Below are 26,320 nucleotides of genomic sequence, written 5' to 3'. Positions count from 1 at the left end.
AGGGGGCAATTTACTAAAAAATATTAAAAACTCCTCTCCCAGTTACTGAAATTGGACAATAAGATTTTTCAAACCAAATCCCAAATCACTGAACCACCTCAGCTGATGCAAGATTTTTTTGTTCTGACATCTTGTTCATGTGATATCAGAAATAGGCCTGGCCTATAACAAAATAAGTAAAAATGAGTTTTAGAGGTTCATTCCTGCAAACTGATGAACAATTTTAGCGATGTCAGACAATTAAAGCTAGGTCCATAATTAAAATATCTTTGTGATCACCAGAGGACCAATATTTTCTGGATTGAAACTCAAGGCAAAACTTTGGTAGCAGTCTGAAGACCAGCAAATCCTTGTGCTGGAACAACCCCCCAGTCAGTTCAGGGGAGTTGGGGCAGGAATCCATCTGAAACAAACAGGTGTTGAAATGCAGGCATCCCTAGATCGGTATCTGTGCTCACACTGTAGTCAGTGCAATCCATTTTTCTCAATACATAGCTCACCCTTTGACATGGTTGTTGTCAACCCATGCAGAGCATCCCTCCTGATAAAGACACCAGTTGCCATTCTAGTAATGGAGCAGTAATTGATGGGTCACCAAGAGTGTGTGCATCCCATACCACCTCTGCCAGCCTCATGCAGATGTTTTGGTTACTACAAGGCATCTAAGATTAGATGCAAAAAAATCTAGAGGAATTTTCAACTAATGAAAAAACAAGAGTCCACTTTAGGCTGAGGTGAAATTTTATTTTTCTTTTTAATAAATTTAACCCTGTTAATCCTTTCAGTAATTCTGGAGGACAAGATTTGTGCTCCCAAATGTCACTGGACACTGTATGAGACACCCCATAGTATTCAAAATGTTAGCTTATAAACTGCAGAAAAGACACAGGACTTTGGGAAGACCTTTGCAGTTTCCAAGTGGGTTTGATGATACAGGTTTTAAACTGTATCTGTCTAAATACAGTTTTCTGTCTACTATCCCCTGAGATACCCTAGCTTACATTACCTGGCCTCCATCTCTAGGGCTCATATGTGTCCCAGAGTTCCTGTAATGCTTCTACCAGCTATGAGGATTTTTTGCATGCACTAGAATATCACAAATAGCACTGAGCACTTACATTTAGTCAACTGAACCAATGGAGACCACTTCTAAAAAACAAATGGCACAACAGATGGAGGTGTAGGCAGCAAGAAGTGTAAAGGCTCTTTTTTGGACCACTGGATTTGGACCAGAAAAGAAAGGCTTTACGTTAAACTACAACTGCTCAGTTCACCTCAAATAATTAGTAGGTACAATTTAGATGGCTCTTTTCAATCTCATTTTTGAAACAATCATTTCAAGATGATGACACAGAAGATAGGACCAGTTTCATTCATGGGAGCTACATGCTATTTGAAGTGCCAGTCACAGGTATGCAATAGATATGCCCCATCTCTACCTCTTTCCATGCTCTTATCTTCAGTAAATGTCAAAATATGGTAATTCATATCTGTGAGTAGGTCTTTGTAAATTATTTGAACAGGTTTTAAAATTATTTTAACTTATGCTTAGAATACTGCAACTGTACAATGCTTCTGTTTGTGAAACTGCTTAAGTAGTAAGAAACTAAACATATATGTGCATATATAGAGCTTTGCAAACTGTACAGCTACCAGTAATTGTCAGAAAAAAAAAATAAATAAAAAAGTTAATGCATTTGTATTCTGGAAAAATTAAAAAATAGTTTTCTTCTTTTTCCTATATTTTTGCACCATCAATCTCCTGAGGGACTGGGATTTTTTTTCCTTCTTATACTAAGATTATTTTTCAGTGTTAATGCATCACAGCAAAGAAATTTGTTATTAGATTAGTGGTAGTTGATATGGAAAAGAAAGAATATATATTATTTATCTCTTTTGTAAGATAGAGAAGTAGAGGTAGTAGAGAGGCAACAAATGGAAAAGACATGACTGGCTAGAACACACACAAAACAATACAAAAGTCATCAGTTTTCCTCTTACTTAAAATGTGTAGCATGGCATTAGGATTGTGATAATACTTTATAATCTAAATTTCCATGAAGTACTTTAATATGCAACAGAAAAATAAAGTAATCTTACAATATTTTAAATGTATCTTCATAAAGTCACATACCTCAGCATAAATGTAACAGATGTTTACTTATTCTAAATATATGGAATATATATTACTTTCAGAGTAGAAGGATAGGTAGGTGATGAAGGACAGGTTTTGCTGAGTTCAGTGCTTGAAATCTAACTAACCCATCAAAATGCTCTTTATTTATAGTAGGTAGATTTGACCTTTACCATTACAGCGTTGAAGGGTCACGCATCCTGAAGTCCAAATTAGAAGAAATCCCAAAAATTTTCAGGTATCTCTCATAATTCTCAACTAGTATTTTTAGGCCATGATATGCAAGACCAAAAAGTCTTTTCCACTGTGCCTTTGGCTTTCCTTAGAAATTATCTTATGTAAGATCATGTAAGACACTGAAGCTAAGGCTTCAGATGTGGATAATTTTGAGGGTGTCTTCTAAGTTAGATGAAGAGTTGCTTCTTAAGTCTCCAGACTTCAGCCATTGAAAACTTTCAATGTTATCAAAACCCAGGAAATTTCTATTAAAAGCCCCTTCACCTCAGATTCACTTCTTTTCTTATTTAAACACAGATATATTTAATTTATTTCCAGGCCATCACACTGGCTCCAGTGCTGGTGTTAATGGTCATTAGTCCCAAGAGGTTCCATAATCTACAGCATCAGTCGTGCCTCTGACTTTATACAGCTTCAGAAGGTTTTACTGTAGCCTGCTTGTTTTCAGAAGAGGAAAAGGACTCCCACTCTGACTCACACACATTTCATTGGGAATTATTCCACTGAGGTCAAGGGGAAAGGTGTCTCTTTCAAAGATACAATGCCTGCTCTAAGAAAAACATGGATATTTCTTTGAGGGTGTATGCTTATATTTTTCAGTTTTACACATGGAAGTTAGTATGACATGTAATTGAAAACATAATTAATGTATTACTGGCACAAAAATTAGATGTAGTATCTTCAGTTGTTGGCTCACGTTGGTGGAAACAGCAGGGTGGCATATTTTTCATGTGGTTTAAAATCCAAGCTGCTTTAAACATTACTGAGCACCAAGCAAAGTAGTAACTTAAGTCCATTAGGATTCCTAAGAATTTCCTTCTTGGATTGTACCTAGGACTAGCCAACTAAAACTACAGTATTTTACTCATCCTTCTGGAATTACTTAGTAGATTTGTAGGCTTTCTGATGTGCTCCTTTCCACACTATCTGACAAATAACCAATTCATTGCTGTAACACAGATATTCCCCTTTAGCAAGCACACTAGTGAGGTTCAGAGCAGCTTAACTTCCATAGGAGGTCAGTAAACAGGACCTGACTGCAAAGTTAGATCTTTTCTGGCCTAGACTTGTGTCTGAACAACTCCTATTTAATTTCTTGATGACTAATTCATTAGCAGAAAAATTTTCCCTTATAGCGGTGAAATAAACCCAAAGGACACACTCATGATTTCTCTGGATTCTGCAAACCTGGTAAATATTTTCAGTATCAAGAGCCTGAGAAAGCAGACTGAGTCCAGCTCCATGGCACAAAAGTGGCAAGCCACCTGTGAACCTCAGAAGCTTCAGAGGTTCAGTTTGAAGACCTACCAAAAAGTTCAAATACTTGTACAGAGCTTATCCAAACTATCTGAAACCTCAAGAATGCAGACATGGGCCTCTTGAGAACAGATATTTTAGTTCAATTTTCATTAGTTTCTGTTTCCTTTTATGCCAGAAATGCAACAAAACCTGCCTTTGTTTTGAGTTTGGATTGTTTTTTGTTTGGGTGTTTTGGGTTTTTTCTTCATTTCGAGAGGTCTAAGTGGAGCCAGAAGTGTCACTCAGAAGCACAGATTTACGCTGAAGTGAAGTGCAGTGGGGACTTTCTAAAACTCATCGAGGTTTGGTTTGAATTTCCAAGAGTGTGCACACGCTTGTGCATGCACACATATGTGTGTAACTTATTTTTCAGTCTATTCTTGCTGGCTCATTCAGAAGGGATACTATTACAATTAATTCCCCCACAGCCCCCAGAGATGAGAAAGTAGCCACCTGGTACCTCAACGTGCTGCTATTTGAACATTTTTCATTAACACCCAAGAATCCAGCCAACTCAGAAATTGCTTTCAAGACTCGGTTGCCTCCACGACTGAAGGAAATTGCAGCTACCCAGCAGGCTCAGTATGCTGCTCACTCAGCTGCCTGTCTGGGAGGGAAAGCTGCTGCATGTTTAGGGAGCAATTGCCGATGCAGTTGTTAGCTCTGCTATCTCCAAGTCATACACTTTAAAGAGCCACCGAATTGGCATCATTCATTCACACTACGTGTGTCAGGACAGGGCTCCATGGGAAGGCCTGCAATGATTGATGGAAGTAGGACCAGTGCATTACATTTTCAGTGCACTGAGAGGGTGGGATTGCAAAATTATATCCTCTGCACAAAGCACTGTTGAACAGTATTGAATAATTATACAGAAGATAACAGGGCTTTATTTTTCTTGGCTTACTGTAATATTTTTGGTGTTTGTCCTCCTGTCATTTCCTTCAAAATAAAGGCTAACTTTAAAAAAAAAAAAATCTAGAAAGAATTCCTACCTTTGGGTACTAAGATTCTCGAGAACCAAGGTTCAGAATCTATTTTAGCTTCTGCAATCCACAGGAAAAAAGAGAATGAAAATTCCTCTTCATGCTTTACAGCAAAGAAAGCCCAAGAGGTATCTGATTACCTATGACTTTTGCAAGTATTGCCCATAGATATGTGACTAGTAAATTGGCACCATAATGTTACACTACTTTCTTACATTTTTTCTTGTTTTCAATAAAATTATTCAGCAAATGTCACAACCTTTAAACCCTTTACAACTTTCAAGGACATATGAATATGAAAAAATAAGCGCAGGAAAAGTTTTAAAAACTTCTATTGTTCTGTTCAATAGATGTACAGAGCAACATTTCTCAGATTTTCTAAATAAAGCTGGTTTTAGTCACAAATTTTGAACCTAATAGCCTTAACACATTGTACAAAAATATTTGCTCAGGTTCATTGTTCACAAGCATTTTACTTTCACCCCTCCTTCGTCCTGCCCCATACTTTCTCTCCTTAACTAAACACATAGGAAATTAACGAAGTCTATGACCTAACAAGTGGCAATTCATAAATTCATTAGATTAAAAAAGACTAGTAACATAGCAATTCCTTTAATAGGTTTCCTTCCAATCTCCAATTTACATTTCTGTCTGCCCTGGCAAAGATATTACTTCGTTAAGACTTTTTTTTTTTCTTCCCCTAAATTAGAGAAATGTTAATGACTTCTCTTATTTATTGCTTCCATATGCAAGTAGTTATCTTTCTTGCAAATGGAAATGAGACCCAAAATTGCAACAAATGGGGCCAAGCCGCTGGGTGCATATGTTCCCTTTTGGAGAAAGTACATATGCCTGATCAAATTAACTTTAACCTCTCTGTCCATTGAACAGACATCCTCTAATGTGGGGGCTTTTAAAACTGTTCTCGTTAAATTTATTTTGAATCGCTGAGAACACTCTATCACGGTTTCAGCAAATAACCTCTGATAATATTAAACACCTGGTAAGCACAGTACCCAAGGGACCCCGTGCTGCCGTGTTTGACCCGTGACCTCTGGCAGTGAAGTTCGGCCCTTGTGATCCACTTGGATGCAGACAAGAAAGCTATTCTGAAGGAAAACACCTGCTTGAGAGGGCTGACCCCAAGCCAGTGCATGGCTGAAAAAAGTCAGCTGGGTAGAAAGAGACCAGAGCCCCATGCAGGTGTTTCCTACAGCACCACACACCTAAAAAACAAGGAAAAAACAAAGGATAATGTGGGTAACAGTTAAGCACTCTCTCACCTGTTTATTTGGGTTAGTGTTACTCGAGCTTCTCCCGGTGGATGCCAAAGAAATGAAGAAGAACTTAGTGGTTCTGCATTTCTGAGGCTCCAAGGACTAAGATTTGGCCACCAGAGAACCCTATCTTGGTGGACTTCCATGAGACTTGCAGCTATAGCAAGAGACAAATCTGAAGGCCTCATCCTTTCTTTCCTACCCATAGCCTTTGCTGCAGCTTCCATGTTCAGAAAAAAAAATAAAACAAAAAATAAACAACAGTGGATGGCTTCTTTGGGAGGGTCTTTTTGACTCTTATTTTCCTGTTATTGAGATGCCCTTTCAAATAATATACCTCTATTTTAGAAATGCATTTTAAATTAAGGGTTAAAAGCACCAAAACCAGAACCTCTTGTTAGGAAAGACGAAGATGAAAAACCTTCACTTTCTGAGTTAAGGTTTTTACAGCAATTCATTTTATGCAACATGATAATGTCTCTTTTTAAGTAGAGAGGGCCCTACTTTCAGTCAGGTTTTTTTTTAGTCAAATGCTATATTACTTATTTTTGTCAGCAGGCATGCGCAGTGACAGGGAAATGAGTGGAAAATTTTTAACCTATCTCTTTATTTCTTAAGTGAGTATCACAAAATGAGATGACAGGGATGGAAACCTAACCCTTTTGAAATTCTTGTGTTAATTTCTTCATACACTTTTCTCCAAGGTCACTGTTCCATGAGGAACCTGAATGTCTGAGTCACACAGCCAAGGACTGTCAATACACCTCCATTCACCTGATGAGAGCACCATCAGCTGGCATCAATAAAACCCTTCTATTCCCAACAGCCCCAGACCCTGGAACTCTGAGATATTAAACAGCCAATCCTGGACCATTTAAAAAGAGCTGGGTGGCAGTAGTAGAGGGAAAGGAAAATCCTTCTGCAAGAAAAATTCAGCTCTGACTTGACAGAATTCTTTTCAGCTTGGTTTTTTATAGCCCTCAGATGTGAATTGCTTTCCTTCTCTCTGCCAAAGGCAGGGTTTGTATGCCTGTCCCAGATATGTAGGGGCAGTGTGCCTTGCTCAACTAGTCTCATTAATACAACTGGATAAAAAAAAAAATGAAAAAGAAAAAAGGAAGAAAGGAAGGAGAGAAAGAAAAAAAAAAAAAAGAAAGAAGGAATTATTGGCAAGCAGAACGGTACTAGCAATTTGCCTTCATCTTTTGCCCAGCATCTTGAGTCTGATAAAGACCAACATCTGAAAACAATCATTGAACGATATTAGAGTTTTTTTTCCTAGTCATATCAAACTACAGTGTAATAACGAGACATTTACTCTGCAGTATTTTAGGGTTTAAACAATTTGCAATCTACTTCCAAGATGACTGAGATGGAAGCAGGAAGAACACAAGTTCTTTAAGTAACTTCCTCACTGTTCCCTAGTCATACACTGGGAACACTTGACACCCAATTGCATTCATCCTGCTGGAAGTAAATGCAAGTCATCACTTCGCATAAGGCTCTTGGTATGATTTCTGCCAGGGCTGATAACAATGTCCTATTGCTGATGAGCCTCTGTCAGTTTCATTTAGCAGTGAGAATGTCAAATTGTCAAGTGTTTTTAAGAGTGGAAGGTGAGAGACAACCAGTACCAATTTCACTTGGAGCCAGAGGGCTGAATCCCCTCCACATGTCCTCACTATACAGGGTAACTCAATGTGATGGAAGGCTGTAGCCACTGGAAAAACAGTGAAGATATTTTTTAAGATTACGCTCCTGGGAGTGTAAAAGGACAGTATCTTTGCTTATTCTTTAGAGAAACTCGAGGCTGTCTCTAACAACAGCATAAAAATTAAATTAAATCCAGACATTAGACCTGAATTTCCCTAGTCCATCTGTAAGTCCTCTGTTCTTCAGGGACTTCCTTCTGCCTGCCTGTAGCACTCCTATTGCTTTAGCTTCTCTACCATTCCCAAATAGTGGTGCACAGTCATTACCCCATACAGAAGGAAATCTGTCCTGTAAAGACTCAAAATAGGTAATCAGGCTGCTTATGCTGTGCTCACACAGTAAAGCACGGACAGTGCAACCCAAGCCCTAGCAGACAAAAGCTTACTTTGCATCACTGTCTCCAGTAAGGCTTCCTAGGCTGAATGAGCAGAGGGAGTTAAATTTATCTCAGCTGCATTCCACCAAGGTCCCCTGTACTTCTTATCAACAGAGAAAGCATGGTACCTCTGAGGTTCCTGATAATTTCAATAGTCAGAAAAACACCTCAAACAAGAGGTTTGCCTAGAAGAAATATTAAGAAGAATTTAGGCTTGGAATCTAGGACTCCTGAGAGTAACCTGCATCTTTTTGCATCTCTCTGGGAAGTCTTTCAGGCTAACCTTGGTAGGGAAGCCAGTCTTCTACAGGTCACCTTCTTAGAGTTTTACAGCCAGGAGACACGTCACCTTTCAGGACTATTAGCTTGGTGGCTTTCACTAGAATATGAACACCAAACACTTCAGAAAAATACCACCATAAAGACAGTTCTCCTCTTTATTAAATTTTGTCTTCTGGTTTAAGCTTAAGTAATTAACTTTCCACACTGTAATAGCTTCCTCTTCTGCTCTCCTCCATCAGCTGCCTCTTCCAAACCCTCTCTACATGAGCAGAGCACTACAGAACACAAGACCTTTCACTTGATACAGTCCCAGGACTATCCTTTTATTTTCCACATGCTGGATACCTGTTTAGTTTCACCACTGCATCTCTTTTCATGCATGTTATCCCATGGCATTGTCCACATGGCAATCTGAGTTTCCAGCTGAGAACTAATCTTAGCAGGAGATTTTCAATAAAGTTTTATTCACTGTTTTGCAGTCTGAAATAATTACTACTGTCTCCCAGTTTCTAGGTGTTAATGACAATTTTGTAAGAGGGGAAGGAGTAAATCATAAAGAGGCTGTGTTTTCTCTTTCCTTAACATCTGCCTCAAGCACTCGGCCTAAAGTGTTCTATTGAATTTAGGAAGGGTTATTTATTTATTTTAAATTGATTTTTTTTTCCTCTTGCATTGCTCTCATGAGTGAAATAGAAAAGGAAAACAGCTGTTTGAGATAAAATCATCCTGCACAACAGACACCTGGTAATGAGACTATCCAAATTGTTAACAGTAAGGATAAAAACGAACAAAGAATTTTAGAAAATATATCTTTCTTTTGGTCTTGGGCATATGCTACCTTCTAATTAATGTAGTTAAGGCTTTTTTTCCTCACTGCAAAGGTAAATTTTTCCAAAGATGCTTAATGCAGTCATTAATGAAGCAACAGGTTTAAGAGACAGAGCTGAAGTGCAGCAAGTAATTTAGTTTGGTACAGCAAAGCTATGCTTACCTTGCTAAGGTGTTCTCTAAAGAGTTTAAAGGTGCAGCATTTCCGTATTGTGCTACACCATCTGGATCAGGCTTGGAGCAGACAATGCACAATTTAAAATACTGGTCCTATGATACTCAAGAAAAGATAGATTTATGCTAGCATAAAGGGATTCCCATAAGGATTATTTCCTCTATCATGTCCTTTAGAATATCATCCTGATTTTCTAACATTGGGGTTTCTTCTCTACTCCACCTATAAGAAATCTGTACTTTTACAAATTAAGAACAAGTGGGACACAACTACAAAGATGGTGAGACAGTCTTAATTCCACTGTTAAAACATGTTCTGAAAGAACAAACAAAAGAAAAAAATCATCGACAGACCTTGGAAAGAAAAGCATCACCTCTCCAGTTGCTCTCTAATCAGTCCCAGGTACAGATTTATTATGGGCTAAGAAAGAAAGCAGAATTGCTTTTACTACTGCCTGCCAAATGCATAATTGTAGCTGTTTAGGAAAGAATGTTCTCCTTTTCCCAGCTTGTTGGAGTGGTAAATTACTCTTTCCTTAGTTTTGTGGAAAAACACATTCTCTCTGGAAAGTAAACCTGATACTATACATACTTTGATTTTTACACCCTTTCTATTAAACAAGTTTAGCTGAGTAATATGTGATCTGCTTTGGTACTACACATGTGTATAATAAAAAAAAAGCCTGACACAGTTCTCCACATAACATGCAGTATTTTAAATGCTGTCTTATTCAGACAACTGGTGATGAATTTTCAAAAGCTCTTACCTGCCATTCTGGAAAGGTTCACTAAAACAACCCTGAAAATGCAAAGGGAAAAAGAAGGAAAAAGAAGCTGCATAAATTATTGTAGCCCTGGGGCACTGTGTGAGTTTTACAGGGCTATTTATTTTGCTTTTCAATAAAAATGTGTAATAGACCCACTGGACCTATTACTTGCCCACTGGACCCATTACCTCTATTGAATAAGGGTAGCATAGCTTAAAGAGAGGGGTGATTGGCAGCCAAGCTTTCTCCAGTCCATCCAGGGCTGCAGCTCCTGCTAGCCTGCTTCCCACCTTCCCCAGAGTGAGACAATGCAAAAACAGACAGAGAGGCTGCAGGAAGCCCTGGTGTTAGAGTGGCAGCAGAAAAGGACACTATGGCCATGAAGGAAAGCAGGTGTGAGCTTTTTGTTGTTCAGCCAAGCATCTTCATGAATTGAAGTTGTTTAACAGGACAGGTCTGGCCAGGCAGAGCTGCAGCTGAGACAAGACATCCTCAATTAGGAAGGAATTAATGGTAATCTGTCCTTCCTGAGGTACTGATCTAGCAAGGTGCTGAGCACCAGGACCCCAGCCTGGCCAAGCACAAAGTACAGGCTTATGTACGTGGAGTTTGGCACATACAGAAGTGTTCTCCAGCTAAATCTTTCCATGTTTTTCAAACTCTGATTACATTCTTCTCACAGTGGTCAGTACTTTTGAAGGTTAAACACATTTTACACAAATATTCAGACTTCATGCAATTGTTGATAATTAATGTCCATAAACACAAAATTTAGAAAAATCTATTTAATACGACAATTATAAACAAAATATTTCCTATTAGTTAAAGTCTCTTTGTGTTGGTGTGAATTGATACAGACACACCACCAAACTTTGCCTGTATTCTTGCCAAGCCTGATATGTGGCAGGAATGTGAAAGTATTCAGCAGCTTCCCAGGGAAGGTCCACAGAATTACAGCATTCTTAGAAGAAACTGAATAAAAGAAAACTTACGACATCACTAGAAAAATTTCTACAAAATTTATTCCAGTCAAAATAGCTCTCACACTCCATGAATTCAGAAGGTTCATGTGTATTTCTCCTGGGAGAAAAAGACAAAATAAATTGTAATAACATAAATTCTTAACGCAAAATGAAAAAATAGAAGGAAAAGTTGTTGGGTTTTGGGGTTTTTTCATTTTTTTTCAGTTGATTTGTTTGGGTGTTTTTTTAAAACTTATTTTTTTTAAAGTTATGTCTGGCCCATCAAGGATGCATTTACTTAAATATAATACCAAAATCTATCAAAGTGTCCATAAAAGACAGTATTATGTAATTCAACACACGACTACCTGTACCTTCCTCAGTCTGTGCTGCATCAAACAAGAACCTTACAATGCCAGGCTTGAAGCCTTCCTAAATCCTCATTGCTGCCAACTTTGGTCTCATGTACCAAAACCAATTTCAAAGCAGTGAGGTGCAACCCTGGCCAGTACTTCTATGAAGGAAGAGTCCTCTCATACACATCAATTTTGCACCTTCCCCAAAAGGAGTTCTGCTCAATGCTTTTAAAGCATAAAATAAATGGCCTTGAGCTTCCAGAAATGGCAAATGGAGCTCCTAGGCTTTCTTTTGAGGCCACAGGAAACATATGGTCTTCAATTCCCATCGGAGCACATGTCCATGTAGCACACTTTTTCTACCATTTTAACTCAGCCTCTAATCCTTCTTTTTAAAATATTTAGTAGTAGTAGTAGTAGTAGTAGTAGTAGTAGTAGTAGTAGTAGTAGCAGTAGTATTACTACTACTATTACTACTACTACTACTAAATAATAATAATAAAAATAATAAATAGCTCTAGAATACTGGTATATTTGCATGTTGGAACTGATATTTTGTATAATTTCACACAGGAAAAAAGAAATCTAGATTAGAAGTTTTCTAGTTTAGAATTTTCTAGATTGCTTCTGGAAAATCTGTGAACAACAACAAGTAGAAATGTGAAATGCACTTAGATATTTGCTTTCTATCTGTTTTCTTTTCAGTGCATAAAGCAATCAAAGGAGGGAGATTTCTATTTAAGTTCTAGGTAGGTTGCCAATGGTTATTTGTACTTTAATCTTTTTAAATTTTGGTTGTTTTCATCTCTATAAAAAATTATGAAGATTGGATGTAGTGTGAGCATGAAGCAGAGGATAAACTGAAATGAAATTCAGTCCCTGGGCTGGAGTCTAAAGCTGTAAAACAATCCTTCCCAGCCACTGTCTTGGCCCATAAATTGGGAATGAAGCCACTGAACTTTCTATTCCTTTTTAAGGGCAGTGAGAATCACTCACATGTAGCTGCCAAATCAGAGCATTTTTTTAAAAAAATGCTGTCTCAGACTGAACTAAATTAAACAGGTTTCTTCTTAAAGAAATGAGAAATAATAATAATAAAAAAAAAAACGTGTTTGGGTCAACTGGGAACAGAACAGTTCATTTAGAGACACTGCAAATAACAGTAAATGAAACAAAGAGACAGGTTGCAGAAGGAGAGAGATGGTTCACTTCTTTTATCCAAGAGCCCAGTAGTTAAAGCACCATATAAGACACAGGAGACATGCATTCCACACCACTTGTGAGAATTGAATGTATAGCCTAACTCCCAGTTTACAGCTACTTCTACCATCTGTTAATCTCATTTTCCAAAATGAAGGATATTTTATGGAACTGCACGAGGGCCATGGGGAAGAAGGGACTCAGTGAATCAGACGATCAGACAACCAACCACATAGACTGAAAAGGCCCTCAAGAGTTCTCTGGGCCCACCTTCTATTCAGAGAAGGTCTATTCAAATCAGGTTGTGCAGGACAATGTCCAGTTTAATCTTGAACAACTCCAAGGACAGAGATCCCACAGATTCACTGGATAACCTCGTCCTGTGTTTGACCAACCTCATGTTTGATCAAAAAACAGTGTCTTACATCAAGAATATTTGTATTTTCATGTGTTTCAAACAGTGCCATTTGCCTCCTGTCCTAGCCCTACACACATCTGAAAAGAGTTTGGCTTTTCTTCTTGCTGGGTGGCTGTAGACAGAAAACAGATCCCTCTGAAAACTCTTCTCCAGGATTAACAGACCCAACTGCCCCAGCCTTTCCTCATATGGCACGGAGTTTGCTATGTGGACTGGGAAACCACAAACTGGGCACAATATTTCACACATGCCAGACAGAGGGGAAAGATCATTCTCTCCACCTCTGACTAGGTAAGGAAAGAGCTAGCACAGCCCAGCATGCCCCAGACGCTCTCCAAGGGCACATTTCTGGCACATGCTTGATTTATCCTCCAGGACCTCCCAGATCCTTTTCTCTAAAGCTGATATCCTAGGTGGTAATTACTGAAAGTCCAGGTGTCAAAAAGTGCTAGACAAACAGCTATTATATGCACAGCAAATCTGTGGATATGTGGTTGTTCAAACTGGAAGTCAATCCCATAATCTCACACAACGAGGCTGTAAAAGCTGTGACAGTTCCTCACAACAACCTTCTCCCTAAACTGGAGAAAAAGGATTTGATTGGTGGACTGTTCAATGAGGATAAGGAATTGGTTGGACAGCTGCATCCAGAGGGTAGTGGTTAATGGTTCACAGTGGCAATGGACATCAGTGACAAGTGGTGTTCCTCAGGAGCCTGTACTAGAACCAGTGTTATTTAATATCTTCCTCAGTGACACAAAGGGATCAAGTCCCTCCTCAGCAAACTCAAGGATGACACCAAGCTGAGTGGTGTGGTTTCCACACCTGAAGGATGGGATGGCATCCAGAGGAACCTGAACAAGCTCAAGAAGTAGGCCCACAGGAATCTCATGAGGATTAACAAGGCCAAGTGCAAGGAATGGCACCTGGGCCAGGGCAACCTCCGGTATCAACGCAGGCTGGGGCATGGACAGATTGAGAACAGCCCTGCTGAGAAGGACTCCGGGGTGCTGGTGGGTGAGAGACTGGACATGAGCCAGCAATGTGCACTCACAGCCCAGAAAGCCAATCAAAATCCTGGGTTACATCCAAAGCAGTGTGGCCAACAGAGCAAGGGAGGGGATTCTGCCCCTCTGCTCTGTCTCTGGTGAGACCACAGCTGCAGTGCTGCATCCAGCTCTGCAGTTCCCAGCACAAGAAGGACATGGACCTGTTGGAGCAAGTCCAGAGGAGGGCCATCAAGATGATTACTGGGATGAACCACCTCTTCTAGGAGGAAAGGCAGAGACAATTAGGACTCTTCAGCCTGGAAAGGAGAAGGCTTCGGGGGGACTTAATAGTGGTCTTTCAGTACCTGAAGGGAGTCTAAAGGACAGAGAGGGACATTTTATGAGAGCATGTAGTGACAGGACTAGGGGTAATGGATTCAAACAGAAAGAGAGTAGGTTTAGATGAAACATTAGAAAAAACACCTTTGCTGAGAGGATGATGAAGTGCTGAAAGAGGTAGCCCATAGAAGGTGCGTATGCCCCCTCCCTGGAAGTCTTCAAGGCCAGGTTGGATGGGGCTCTGAGCAACTAGGTGTAGTGATAGGTGTCCCTGCCTATGGGAGAGGGGTTTGAACTAGATGATCTTTAAGGAGCATTCCTACCTGAACCTGAGTCTATAATTTTATTTTCTGGTGAAAAGCTTGGAATCCTTAAGTGGCCATCACCTTATTGTCCTCTGGTATGTGTTACTGATTAACATAATAATGGAATTACATTAGTTCTGCAAAGAGGAGAAAAGGTTTTTTGATTGCTTATTTGGCAGTGGTAGGATGGGAATGGTGGAATATTTCGAATTGGTTAAGATTAACCAAACATTAGTACCTCTAAAGAGAAGAATGCTATAATCTTTAAAAACATATCATGAATGGTGTTACAGAGGATCTCCATACAAGCCAAGGAAATTGTATGGCACCTAATGACATGTGTTCAGTGAGCTTCCCACAAGAAGCAACTGACACCACTACAAATTGCTTCACCATGTCAGCTCAGTAACAAATGCAGCCATGAAAAGACGACTGGAAACCTCTCCCTACTCTCTCACTTACCCATACATGCACGTACATGCACATAACCCCACAGACATCTGATGTGTACTGTAAATTTCCATAATGTGCTTAAGGATATGAGGAATTATTTAAAAAGGCTAATTATTACCACTGTCTCTTTTATACTGTCCTACAGATTGCAGAAACTCCTTGAAAGCTCACTTACCCTCTCATATTTTGTCTTCTAATAAAACACAGAATTGTGGCTTACAGACCTGCGCTATGGGTTTGTCCTCATTTAAAAACACTGCACAAAATTGTTGCGTGCTTTTGCTAGGGAGAAGGAAAAACAAATACTGCAGCAGTATCTCTCTGTTATATGATGCATTTCCATAAAGATCATATGAATGTAACAGATATTTTGGGTAATCATAGCCTAGAAATCTTCCCTTTAAGCAGAACATGGATCATATAAAGAAACAGCACATCATAGGGGCATTGAAAAAATATTTTTTTCAAACTGAAACTTGTTAAAATCCTTTTACATTCAGAATAAAAGTCAAAGCATTAGAACAATGGAATTGTGAAAGACTATACCTTCAATTTCCTCAAATGTGAGACTTTTCACTTATCTTTTCACTTGGATTTATGAACAATGTGCATATAATCATATAAGCAATTTATATGTGTGTGTATGGGTATTGTATGGTAAATATATGTAAATATACATATGCATATATATCATAATCTAACACTAAATTATATTATTCTACTTTAGACAAGTATTTAAATACCTCAAGAAAGAGGATCTAAAGCATGTGGTTCAGGTATTCATAAAATTCAAAGAGCACTAAAAATATATCTGCCTCGTGTGGACTTTCAGCCGCATCATTAACATCAACAAATCTACACCTCAGATAGAATATCACCGCAGAGGTATAGTTTGGGAGAAAGGTGTGTGTGCAGATACCATTCCACAAACTAGTTTGTCTGGACACAGACATCCCCTTTAAGTTTAAGAACAGCAGATCATTTACATTGAGTTCAAGGGGATACTCTGCTGGGACTGGGTTTCACGTGGAGGACCTGATGAGGTCATGAGACCTTGCCTTTTGGCTGTGATTTGGGGCTCAACTCTGAGTCAGGGGTTTGCCTGTTGAACCCTCCCTACTGACTGTGCCATCAGCTGTAACTGGTATTATGCAGAAGGCTGAAAAATACAGTATCTGATGCTGTACTTCTGCTGGTCTCCAAGGCTTGCCTCTGTTCACCTCACGTACCCAGAGAGCAGATTCCTTGGCAGACCACAGTCTGCAAGCAGCCAGTCAGTTTTGTCTCTGGACATGTTAAGTGGTAGCACGTTTTAATGGCCCCTTAGGTCATGCCTGACCATACAGAATCTAAGATTCTCCTGGTGGCAGGAAATGGTAGCACTGCAGGTAGTACCTGTAGGCTTCTTTGCCAAGGTCATCTCAACTTTTTGTGTACTCCCCCAAAATGCTACATAGATTTAGGTGTAACATAACCAGCCATGACTCCTATCTGAGAGAGACAATGGGTTTGGAGTTTCAAAAGAAGAGCTTTCCATTCAAAACTAGCATGTTTTCTTTCCTCTCCCTTAAATAAACTTTTATTACAGTTTTCATTTTTGCCTCCAGATTGCTTAGGTCATAGAATCATAGAATCATATAATCATAGAACCATAGAATCATAGAATCACATAGTCATAGAATCATAGAATAGCATGTGTCAGAAGGGACCTTAAAGATCACCTAGCTCCGACTCACCTGCCACAGGCAAGGACACCTTCCACTAGACCAAGTTGCTCTGAGCACCGTCAAATGTGGCTGGGTGGGGTCTCACCAGAGACAGAGCAGAGGGGCAGAATCCCCTCCCTTGCTCTGTTGGCCACACTGTTTTGGATGCAACCCAGGATTTTGATTGGCTTTCTGGGCTGTGAGTGCACATTGCTGGCTCATGTCCAGTCTCTCACCCACCAGCACCCCGGAGTCCTTCTCAGCAGGGCTGTTCTCAATCTGTCCATGCCCCAGCCTGCGTTGATACCGGAGGTTGCCCTGGCCCAGGTGCCATTCCTTGCACTTGGCTTTGTTAATCCTCATGAGATTCCTGTGGGCCCACTTCTTGTTCAGGTTCCTCTGGATGCCATCCCATCCTTCAGGTGTGGTAGCAGCACCACTCAGTTTGGTGTTATCTAAAAATTTGCTGAAGGTGTCCTTGATACTCTCTTCTATGTAGTTGATGAAGATATTAAATAATACTGGACCCAGTATGGGCTCTTGACAGGCACCACTTGTCACTGATGTCAGATGGGATGTAGAGATGTTGACCACTGCATTCTGGATGTGACCATCCAACCACTCTCTTGCCCATCAAACAGTCCACTCATCAAATCGGTCTCTCTCTAACTTAGAAAATAGGATATTATGGGAGATTGTGTCAAAGGCTTACAGAAAACCAGATAAATGATGTCATTAGACCTTCTGTTGTCCACCGATGTATTCACTTTATCACAGAAGGTCACTAAATTGGTCACACAGACCATGCCCTTGGTGAAGTCTTGCTGGATGTCTCAAATCACCTCCCTGTTCTCCATGTCTTAGCATAGTTTCTGGAAGGATCTGTTTCATGATCTTCCCAGGTACAGAGGTGAGGAGGACAGGTCAACTTTTCCCAAGGTGCTCCTTTCCACCCTTTTTAAAGATGGGTACAATGTTCCCCTTTTTTCAGTCACCTGGGATTTCACCTGACTTCCGTGACTCTTCAAATATCATGGAGAGTGGTTTGGCTTGTAAATCATACACTAGTACACAGGTTCTTGTCAGTCTCCTTTAAGTCTTTCTAAAGGCTTAATGCCTTACAATTCACCAATCTTGACGTCCATAAACCACTAGGAAATTATTCATTCCTAAGCTAACTCTTTGCAGATGTTCTGTGACTGATTGTAATATGTTGTGAAATACAGAATATTAGACTCTGTTGGAAGACCATCAATGGTATTTTTTGATTAAAGGAGAACTAATATTTGGTCTGTAAAGTTTAATGGCTTCACAGCCCTTATTTTTTTTCACTGTTCAGACATTTGTATTCACTCATACCATGCCCACATGCATTTAACTGACAACACTATCAGCAGAACTGGGCTACGACTCTCTGAGTGTATGAATTTGTATCTCCATGTATTTCTACAAGGATATGACTCTGCGCACATATTTACATACAATACATGCACTGGACCATATCTCATTTTTGCCCAGTACGTGTTTCTCTTGTCTAGAGATGGTAACTTGCTATATCAGGATTTCAGTTACTTCCAGGAAGGGCTAATTAAGAATCTGAATTTTATCTTTGGACATGCAGATTTTGCCAACAAAATGAGAAGTACAAAATCTGACCCTGTATTTTATGTAATAGGCTATCAAAATGCTTTTAATTCTACAAATGTGACAAAACTAAAGTTTAATTAATTTCACATAATTTGAGCAATATGAAAATTGAGCATCCAGTCTAAGCTGGTCGCCAAGGCTAGATATAATGTCACTGCAAGCAGCAATAAACCTGTAAAGGGCAATTGATCCTTAAAATGAGCATCTAAAATAGATGGAATGAACTGCCTCCAAAACACGTGTGCCTCTAACTTCAGTGACTATAAAGGGACTCTACATGACCACTTGAAATAGGATATCCCACTGTTGGATGGCTGAAATTAGGCTGAGACATATCCTCCTTGTAAAAAAGAAGTTCTTACCAAGACAAATTCATTAACATCACAAGTATCTTTAAATATGCTTATGCCCCTCTGGTTCTGGTGAGAAGTATCTTAAGGAACTCCAACTCTGGGTTGCAGTAAGTAGGGAAGGTCGCTGGAAACTCCTCAAAAACTAACATGTTACTGTGTTTCTCAATGTCATTGGGATGTGTCTCTAATAGATAAAGATAATAATCTAAAGTAAGATGTTTTCTCAACAACTTCAGAAACCCACAGTTGGAAGGCAGAATTGCCATTTAGCAACTGCTCCTTAATAGAAGTTTTAGTATTCCCATATTACTGAAAGGTGAAAAGAAATGCCAGCTGGAAAGCAACATGACAGAGGAAGAAAAGGACATTGCAGTACACACTGCAAATACTGAAAGGTGACCTGAAGGCTTCAAGAATCCTGTCTCCAGGGTTAAAGTAACAGAGACTTCGAAACACAAGGCTATAAATGACTGATGACATTCTGTACGGGCCTTTGATGCTGATCGCAACCCTCTGCACTGGATGACCAGTATGGGCTAATTTCAAAGTTTCTGCCAATGCTAAATAGCAAATGTTAAAAATCTGTACAAAACCATCAAAGTTACAGGTGCTACAAAGGGCAAAAGAAGAAAAAAAAAAAAGCAACAACCAAAAAAACGTAAGGAATATCAAGAGCATTGAAAATATCCTAGATGATAAATCCTGGAGACCTAAAAAAATTAGAGTTTAAGGTTATTTAGAAAGGGCAAAATAAAGGAACATTATCCAGAAGTTGTATAAGCAACAGTATATATATATCTATAAATACATATATATGTAAATATATATATATGTAAATACATATTTTTATATATATATATGTATTAGTAGGTATATAGGAAGGTATGTAGGTACATTGACATAGACATAGATAGATTAGACAGACAGACAGACAGACAGATAGATAGATAGATTGATAGATATACAAAGAACTTCCGAAATATGCCTAATTTCTGACCTGAACCTGAGCAGAAAAATATGATTAACTGAAGGATATGAAATGCCTTGAAATGCTTCTGTCCTAAATTACTAATACTTTGTTTTATTACTTAGTTTAAGAGAGCAGGCACAAGATTGGCACAGTCATATTATTAGAATGAGCATTTGTCAAAGCATGGGTTAGTCCAAAAGAATAAGGGCCAGCAGGTCTGAGATAAGAGTTTCCTGCCTGATCACAGAGGGTGAGTCAAGTCCAAGTAGATTTGCAGCTTGGAATTTCTAAGCAAAATAAAATATTTTATTGATTAGAAAGACACTTAGTATAGGGACAAGAATATTCCAGAGTCAAACCCTTGGCTTGCACACAGCAACAGCTTCTTCAGATTTAGCTTTGTGCACTGTGAGAAGTTCCAGTGACTCCAAAAGGAATCAGTATGCCAGGTAAAGCATATGTTCAAGTCTTTACAGGATGTAAAAACTCTGCTAAAACTGCCTTAACTATCAAATAGCGTACGTAGTCCTGACTGAGTTTGGTAAAATATGTAGATGTTCATATTGCAGGAAATTACACCATTTATAGTAAGATGCTTTAATGTAAATGACTGCATTAAAGAAGGTAGGTTTATAATTTTTTCCCAACCCCATATCTTCTTGGAACTGCTCTAGCTATGCACAATATCATACCACCATATTTCAGGGTCAGATACCTGAACAACGTGTCTGGTATTTGTTTAGATCAGTAAGTTACCCTAAGAATTTGGGCTCTAGAAAATCTGTTGAGAAAATTGGAATGCTAATTACAACTTTAGAAAAATATCTCTTAGGTCTCCTGAAGGAATATACTGTCATTCATGAGCTCATTTTTTTGTTCACATTTTGGTAAAGGAAGACAAAATAATTGGCATGTAAAGTTATGAGGAATTAGATAAAGGTCAGATGCCAAATTATATCAAATTTTACATAAAGGTATTTCCTATGATTTAATGTATCAGTAAGATATGCATATTTTATTATTTCTACCGTGTCCTGTACCAACATGTAAAAAAAAGAAACTGAACAAAGAAAATGCAAGAAACTTAGCTTATTACCATGAGTATCTCTTTTTACATTGTTCATTCCAATTCAATCCTCTTTAGCAAACTATAGGGACAATTGCCTAATTACAGGTAATTAAAGGTTTTTCTCTATCAGAAGAGGTGACATGTGATATCTGATTTTTAATTATGAATAAATCTTGGCCTATTCATACCTGTAGTCTCCTAATTAACTTCTAAAATATTTATGAAGGGTTTAAGAAAACAGCCCTGAATTTAATTTTATGTTTCTTAGCAGTGTTGTTAATAGAATAATGGATATTATATGGGGAACTATAAGCTATTTTAATTATCCAGTTATTTGGATATAAAACAATCCATGACTACTAAGGAAAAGAAAAACATCTTGGAGAGTAGAATCTCAGCTGGTATAACTCAGTATTTAAGTTTATAAGCTTATTTACTTGCAGATAAGTGGTACTTCACCATAAGTGGTTTTCATGTCTGAATAATATTCCTAGAGTAACTGTTACAGCAAACTGGAACATATCTCATCTTTGGGTTAGATTTTTGGTCATCATCCAGGGATTAGCAAAAATATCTAAGAAATAATAAGTGTGCCTAACAATCTATTATTCTTCCACCCATAGATACAATCTTGTCCATAGCTACATGCTGCTGGAATGCTAATAAATACGTGCACATATGCTAGCAAATAACACACATACTTATACATTTAAAAAATGGTAATCAAATGTCAACATATTGCAGCAGGTCAAATTACCAGCAAATGTTTTACTAATTAGCAGTAGAATATTATGCAATCAAAAAGAAAGGACTTATTTCCCAAACTACAGCATGTCCATACTTTATACATATTTTTCAAATAGGAAAATGTAAGAACCAGTGTGATGGTAGCACACATTCATTATTTGTGCAGACACACCATTTTCAGCAAGCTAAGTGAAAACATCCAGCAGAAGCAATGTGTGGGAAACTATTTTACATACAAGAACTCATTTTCATATGGGTTCATTTTTACAGAATTTTTTTGGAGATGAGGGGGGGAAAAAAATCTGCATAAAGTTGATTTTAACCTAGGTTACAGTGGGGGAAAGTACATGCACAGACACCCAAGTACTACTGAATAACATTGTTTGGTTTTCATCACCCAAATATGCATGCTTGAAAAAACATGCCATAAATATTATCTGGTGGGGGAAAAAATGATCACACAGGATACAACTGCAATTTTTTATTTTGTTCATAAAATCACTTTTCTGAAACTGCAGAATTTTTAGTCTGACAGTGTGTACTTGCACATATAAAGCAAATGAAAGTCTGAAAGATGAATTCTCCCATTCACAAACAAGCTAAGGGGGAAGTATGGAAAAAAGATTATACTGTTTAATGTAGTTGTATATAGCATTATAAGGACTATGTACGACTGTATTCTGGTTTTATAGAAATATAGCATACCAGAAAATGCTATTATATTCTCACATGAATCCACCATCATAATAAAAAATGGCTTCTTTGATTTCAGAGAAATACACCTTCTACTGATTATGGAACATAAATCCACTTTACACTTTTGAAATGCATCCAAAAGAGCTGAATCACAGCAATTTCCAGTGGAAATACCAATAAACAACATGGTTTTACATGCATATGTAAAAATTAAATAGTCATTTAAGGCTAAAATGTGACTAAAGCATTTTAAATGGCTTCTCCATTTCACAAACCGCAAGCACCTACACAAAATTAGTCAGCATCTAATGACTTTAAAAAACACCAAAACAATAACCATAAAACTTTAACCTCATCCTTAACCTCATCCTGCCATGCACTTACACTTGCTATGGTTTCACATGTATTTAGGATCAGTAATTGTGTTGCTACTACTCAGTCGCTCCTCCCCTGTGCCCTGATCTTGCTTTATGACACTGCGTCTACTGTTGGATCTCATTCTAAACCCAATTCACTATAATAGTATCAAACGATGAATAAAGCAACTCTACGCTTGTATAAACAGCTCACTGATACTCTCCATGCACTTCTCCCACCTCTTGCGCCATGGTTTAGTGCAAATCACTGAAAGATCAGTTTGCAAGCTTGGTTTTACACCATGTGGCTATTTCCATTGAACCTCTGGAAATTATTTGCAGCAGGTAACATCAAGCATTTGACTGGCAAATGTCTACAAGCTGGGGATCTCAGCTGATTAACTAATGAAGGGGGCATGTAGAAGTGGTGGGAGAGGGCAGAGGGAAGATGGGGAGCCACCTTCACAAAGAATGCATGCTGATGCTCAGGTATGGAAGACAAATGAACAGTTAACTTCTCTGTGGTGTTGCAATACAGAGTGACACAAAGCTCCTGGCTCCAGCAGGGTCTGCACAAGCGTAAGGGATCTGCATGTTTTGACAGACATCAGTGCAGAGTTAGGACCAAATGCCAAACTCTGCAAAACCCTTTCACAACCCCCCCAGTATTGTTTTCTGGAGGCTTGGATGAGCAATTGCTAATGACACGTACAAGTGTTGCTGGGAGTGGGCTCTCTGCTTGCAAATCAGCAAAGCAAGGGACTTCAGGGCACATCTGACAGAGTACTTGAGTGCTTTAGGAACATGTAGTGGGAAGTTCCAAGCACACTTGGCAGTGCCATTTAAGGATACCACTAAACACTGAATAGAGCTCGATTGAGTGACAAATGAGAACATGGCACCAGCTCAGGATCATTTATTGTATGATAATGATGTTGCGACACTCAAAGAAGCTTTGTGCTGCATGTATAAATAAAAGCAACTCAAAGCCAAGATAGTATTTTACATGTAGATTAATATACATACTAATATAAAGTTTCATATATAAAAAGGAATTTACATCTATATGTATGTATATATATATATATAAATGTGTGTGTGTGTGTGTGTCTCCATATGTGCATATATGTATGTAACAGTGAACAAAAAGAATTTCCTCAGGGATATGAATTTTCAAACCAGAATGTCTTATTTATCTGGGGTTGCATATCTAATCTTTGGTCGCTAGTAGCTGTAGTTAAATTAGAAGCATTTCTAAAGCTGTTACATTTTTTAAGGACCTAATGGTCCTTCTGGAGCGCGGGCTATGTGAATAACGAGTGTATCAGTCACACTGCAATGGATAAACCAAACTGCAAATATAAACTTTTAAAGCCTTGCTGCTTCTCTCTAAAGCAACTTTAATCTGTGCTTTGCCAGTCCGTGCGCTTATTCCTGGCTGTTGAGTAATGTGCCGAGCTTGTTTCAAGGGTTTACACTTGCAACCTAAAAATCAATTATATGAAAAACAATAAAAAATATTCTTATTGCACGCCTAAAAAAAAAAAAAAAAAGATACAAAAGGTTAAGCAGAGCAGCCGGCATCTGCACACTAATGACATGATTGTTATGATAGGTGTTTGCTTTACCCTGGAGTGGTAACATTATAATTCATCCACCGCTGAATGAGTGGGGACAATTAATGCAGTCAATGTGTCCCACGTGTTCCCTGCAGCATTAACAAGGCAGCTCCAGGCCCCTCGGCATACACGGGGCTGAAAATTGAGCCGGCTCTCCCGTTGAATGTGATCCTGATTACCTCCGCGGGGGCCACCTGCTGCTTCGTGCCTGCTGGTTTTGTGCGCCGGCCGCCTCTGCCCGCGGGGCCCCCGGGGAGCGCGGCCCGGGGCCTCGGGCAGCTGACACCGATCTGTCGGGCCGGGACAGCGATCTGCTGGGCAGGGACACCGCTCTGCCGGGCTGTGACACCGCTCTGCCGGGCCGTAACACCGATCTGTCGGCGCGGGCTGTGACACCGATCTGCCGGGCCGGGCCGCACACGCTGCGCTTGGCCACGCCGAGCCGCCACGGGCGGGCCTGGGCAGGGCACTGCCCCCTCAGCTGCTTTGGGAGCCGCGACAAGCAGCGCTGCCGGCCCTGGGTGTCCCCCTGCGGCTGCCTGAGCTGGAATGCTGGGGTTGTTGGGATGCTGTAAGGCCGGGCTTGTTGGGATGCTGTAAGGCTGGGGGCGTTCAAAATGCTCTGTGGTTGTGGGGCTGAAAATGGCTGGCACCTGGGTACGGTGGGAGACCAGCTGGTTGAGTCCTGAAATCTGTCTGCGTCCAGTGATAATGGAGATCAAGTTTTCCTCTGGTTTCTGCAGTGCTTCTAAAATAAACCCATGAAACAACATGAAAACCGGTTTCCATCTCTGGGCCAGCAAGTGATGGGCCCTGACCACCCCCTGCTCAGGTATTGACAGGTGAGGACCATGCTTGCAGCAGCACCGTGGTGCCTTGCATCTTCTCATCCTATCCCCAAAAGCAGGAGGGCTCCTGCGAGGCACTGATCGGTTCTGCAAGTCCGTGCCGCTGCAGCTGTGGTCAGAGGGGCACTGTGCAGCAGCATCGGGGATCCATGCTTGAAAATAGGAGGAGGAGTCAAAAGGGAAGAGAGAGATGAAAGAGCTGAGTGGTACCAGGTTAGCACTGCTGTGCTGCAGGGTGGCAAACACAGGTTTCATTATTCTGTAGCGTGAGCTTCTTGCACAGGAAGTTTGCAGGGGCTTAGCAATCTGCTTTCTTTTGCCCTCTGCTAAGTGAAGGGCATTTGCTTCATGAATATTCCATTACCCTGCTGTTCCCTGTAAGCCCTCAACCAACTTTTGAAAATAAACAAGTGTACACACTTCTAGGCAACAGCTTCCAGGCCTTGCTTGCTTTTTTTTTTTTTTTTTTTTTTAAACTCTCCTCTAAATAGTAAAAATACCAGAGGTTTTTTTGCATGTAATTCATAATCTCTTAGATAAATCTCACACAAAATATGAAAGTGTACTGCAGATAGATCCCAAGGTACTATCATCTCCTCATGTGAGGCTATTAATCTTCAGTTTACCAAGTTAAATTATTTTAAGAAACTCACTTCTTCCTTAAAGCTTCCCAACAAGGGCTTCAAAACTCCTTTCAAAAGTATATTTTGATTCCTGGAGGGTATGCCACCAATGAGCATTATAAATCTGAACTCCTATAACTACCTGTGTTACTGCATAAGCCAGCTGGAACTAGGCCAGGATCATTTTCACTATTTCCAGATCACACAGCCGAGGTAACATGAAAGAAATAGAGAAATTTATATTGTATTATATAATGATATAATATGTATTATTCATATTAATTATTTCTATTCAACTGAGGCTGGACTTTTTGTGATATGTATCTTAACAGATGTGTCATTTGTATCAATGTGCAAGAAGCAGGATTTCAGTTCTGGAGGGATATTTGCATTTCCAGACCTTTTTGCTTTTGATTCAAATTGGGCACAAAAATCTACCTAAAACAAGAGCAGAAAAAATATAACTGATATTTTAATGTTTTTCCACCCATTCTGCACATCCAAGCACTTTCAAATCTGGATTTTAATCTAGTAGTTGATATTCTTATATTCTTATTTAGTTGATATTCTTATTACGAGTTAGGGTGTCTG

The 26,320-nt window shown here is 39.3% G+C and overlaps 1 long non-coding RNA gene across 1 annotated transcript; it reads right to left on the bottom strand.

Moving 5' to 3' along the window:
• Positions 1 to 4,928: 4,928 nt before the first annotated feature.
• LOC148184832 (uncharacterized) lies at positions 4,929 to 10,440 on the bottom strand. The gene is made up of 4 exons (XR_015771956.1): positions 10,262 to 10,440; positions 10,074 to 10,105; positions 9,661 to 9,727; positions 4,929 to 5,882 (listed from the first exon to the last, which is right to left on the bottom strand). It is a non-coding gene; the product is annotated as an uncharacterized LOC148184832 (long non-coding RNA).
• Between the last annotated feature and the right edge of the window lie 15,880 nt (positions 10,441 to 26,320).

This window comes from Pseudopodoces humilis, chromosome 2, assembly GCF_049639895.1.
Source record: "Pseudopodoces humilis isolate 2021_Gansu_Grassland_sample_001 chromosome 2, ASM4963989v1, whole genome shotgun sequence".
Classification (NCBI taxonomy): Eukaryota; Metazoa; Chordata; class Aves; order Passeriformes; family Paridae; genus Pseudopodoces; species Pseudopodoces humilis.
The sequence above is the reverse complement of the archived record's forward strand: the minus strand, read 5'-3'. Positions and strand labels throughout refer to the sequence as shown.